Below are 3,878 nucleotides of genomic sequence, written 5' to 3'. Positions count from 1 at the left end.
GGCGCTACTGCTAAAATTCCCACGACGCCGCCGCGAGGCCAGTTATAGCAGCAGCGCATTAAAATAGACAGCGCTCCTGCTACGTAACGTAGCAGCAGCGCATTCAGGCAATAATCGCTACTGCTAAATTAACTACAGATCTCACTAGCCTCATCCACATATCACACTCACACACACTCACGGTCTCCTCCTCACCCCCCGCGCCGCCGGTCCTCCCCCGTCGCCCATCCCCCGATCTGCGCCGCTGTTGCCTCATCCTCCTCGCTGGACTCGGTACCGGCCTCCTCCTCCGTCCTCCCTCCACTCACCGCTGGCCGCCCCCTCCTCGCTCCGCCTTCCTCCTCGATCCGTCCTCCCTCCACTCGCCGCCGGCCGGCCCCTCCTCGCTCTGCCTTCCTCCTCCGTCCTACTATCTTCTCCCTCCTCGAGTCGCCCCTCCTTGTCCCTCCTCCCTGATACATTTTGATTTAGTAGGCTTTCATATGTAACATTTTGATTTAGTTAATTTAGTATGCTAGTGGATTTAGTATGCTAGTTGATTTAGTATGCTAGTTGATTTAGTCGATTTAGTTGATATGATTCAGTTGACTTAGTAGGCTAGTTGATTTAGTTGATTTAGAACATTTTGATTTAGTTTATTTAGTAGGCTAGTTTATTTAGTTGATTTAGTAGGCTAGTTGATTTAGAACATTTTGATTTAGTTGATTTAGTAAAATGACGCCACCACCAGCACCACTATGTCGACTGTGCAAGTCAAGGTGCGCCAGCAGCCTTGCAACTGGCAAGCTGTTCGGCACCTACTTCCATCCAAGTTTTCGTCATGCGGCGGTAAGAAATTAGATGAAAAGTAACAACTATTTTATTTTTAGTGTTGGCGTTACTGCATTGTGTCATTTTGCTTTTCTTACACAGATCGTCCCATGCAATGTGAGGTTGAAATTCAACAAGCTGACAGGAGACATTGTGACATTTGAGGCTCCTGGGGGGCCGTACACTATGGAGGTTGAGAAAGTACGCAATATGTCGCAGATTGGAGGAGATGGATGGGCCCGTTTCCTCGCTCGCATGCGTCTTACTGGTGGTGAGTTGATCAGATTCTCCTTCAGAGCAGAAAGACCCAAGCTGGTTGTCATTTATATCAACCTGGTGGAAGATGATGAAGATGATGAAGATAATGAGTACCCACTCAATGAAGATGATGAGAACCCACTTCATGAAGCCATCATAGCTCAAAGAATGAGGCTGAGGGAGGAGGAGGTGTGCAACCTATGGGACATAATTCCGCCACGTGATGACTTTGTCGGGGTGCCATTCGTGACCCGCCTGACAAGTACCATGGTCGATCGGCATGAAATGGTATGTTACACGTACTGCATGTAGTAATTTGATGATATATATGCTTTATTGTTATACTTACAAATGCAAATTATCCGATTATATGCTTAGTGAATCCGATGATATGCTTAGTGTAGAGTCCAATGATATGCTTTGTGGAATCTAGTCGATGATATACTTTAGTGTAGAGTCTGATCACATGCTTAGGCTATTTATTAATTGATATGTTTTTCTTATTCAGAGATTGCCAAAGAACCTATCTGTGAGTTGTGGTATCGAGCCTGATGAAGAAGGCTCAGTTGGACTACGCCTTACCGCAAGGGGCTCCGTCACCACATGTACTTACCGCATGGGCATAGATGGTCGCACACACTTGAACTCGATTGGGTGGAAGAGATTCCTCGTTGGCAAGAATCTTCGTGCTGGACAGGCCATCCTAATTACTATCAGGAACACCCACTGCCCAGGCTTGAGGATGATGATCGTCGTCGATATCATCTAGAACTACATATGTGTATGTGGCTATATCATCTAGAACTACATATGATGATCGTCGTCGATATCATGTAGAACTACATATGATGATCATCGTCGATATCATCTAGAACTAAATATGATGATTGTCGTCGATGTCACCTTGTACTGCTTGAGGATGCATGTTGAGTATATATGAAATTGTTATCTAGTACTCCCTCGGTTCCAAATTACTCGTCGTGGTTTGAGTTCAAATTTGAACTAAAACCACAACGAGTAATTTCGAACCGAGGGAGTACTACCTAGTACCTATAATGCTTTATGAAATTGATATCTAGTAGTACCTAGTATCTGGAAATTGTAGTTTATCGAAGCCGAAATGGGGAAATGGTGAAAGATATAACAGTAGCGCTGGACCGGGAAATCGCTACAGCTAAGTAATAGCAGCGCATTCCTGAAAAGCACTGCTGCTATAGTCAATAGTGGTAGCGCGGGTACAGGCAGGGTTACTACTAAGAGTTAGCTGTAGCGCCTTATTGGTAGCGCGGGTACCCGCGCTGCTGATAGGCCTAAAACCCGTGCTGTTGCTAGCCTTTTCCCTAGTAGTGCTATAGTGTATGATAGTACGTACGTACCTTCATAGTTCATATATAGTATCATAGAGTAGTACTAGCTCCCTCTGTAAACTAATATATATAAGAGCGTTTAGATTACTAAAATAGTGACCTAAACGCTCTTATATTAGTTTACAGAGGGATTATATATCATAGATGAGCGTATTTATGGCCATGCATGACACAAAGTAGTATAACATTTATTATATATATATATGTTACGGTATCTACCTATGTTACTGTTTCTTTACCACATCATCATATTTTATATTCACGAGTGCAAGATACCGGCTATGATACCCGCACTATGGCCACCCTAATAAGGATGGTCATAACATGGGAGTATCAAGCGGTAAGATGCATGGCAACTAGACTTTTTGGATGATGTGGCACATAGTTAAACCAGAAAGGAGGGAGTATGAGACTAGCCACAATGGAGAGTACACTAGTAACATACACATATCCCTAGACTATAGATGTTACTACCTTCATAGTGGGTAGTAACATAAGTGTAGTGTCATGCAAAGCTTCATTTATTAGGTTATAGACTCATATTACATTGGGACATGTGATGTTACACTAACTAGCTAAGTTATTGAAACTATCTCTCTCCTCATTAACTTAGTGCCACATAAGCAAGTTTGCTGAGTTGGAGTCGATGTTACTGCTGAAGTTACTCCCACTGTGGCTAGTGATCTCATACTAGCTAGTCGTCTATGATATACTAGCTACCTCACTAAGAGCATGGTTAATAATACAGCCAAGGGTCGGCTATAAGAAGTTGCCATGTCATATACAGCCAACCTCTTAGCGGGCATGTACAATAATAAATTTTATATACATACTAGTTTATCAATAGTTGGCCCACCTTACATCCTCACAAAGTGTCTTGGGTCTCGTGTTGTAGCTGGCTCTACTAACCAAGAGCCCGCTTCTCTTCTCTTTCCTCCAACTAATAAGCACATATATATTATTCTATTCCTTATAGCCTGCTTAGACTACCCAAAGTGGGAGTAACATAGGTAGTAACATCACACATATCTAGATAAAATAAATGATGTGGCAAGCAATAAATGAAGAAAGAGAGGAAAGTGGTAACATAGGTAGTTAGATTGGCCACAATAGGTAGTAACATAGACTAGTAACATGCACATGTTACTAGTATATGTTACTACCTCTATAGTGGGGAGTAACATATGTGTCTATAGCCTAATAAATGAAGTGTTGCATGTTACCACACACATATGTTACTCCCCACTATAGAGGTAGTAACATGGGCATGTTACTAGTCTATGTTACTACCCATTGTGGCTAGTCTTACTAGTATATGAGTAACATCACACATCTCAAGGCAAGATGAGTCTATAGCCTAATAAATGAACTTTTGCATGGTACTACACATATGTTACTCCCCACTATAGAGGTAGTAACATAGACTAGTAACATTCTATGTTA

The sequence above is a fragment of the Triticum urartu genome, chromosome 4A, assembly GCF_056163025.1.
Source record: "Triticum urartu cultivar PI428250 chromosome 4A, HENAU_Tu73, whole genome shotgun sequence".
In the NCBI taxonomy this organism is placed as follows: Eukaryota; Viridiplantae; Streptophyta; class Magnoliopsida; order Poales; family Poaceae; genus Triticum; species Triticum urartu.
The sequence above is the reverse complement of the archived record's forward strand: the minus strand, read 5'-3'. Positions refer to the sequence as shown.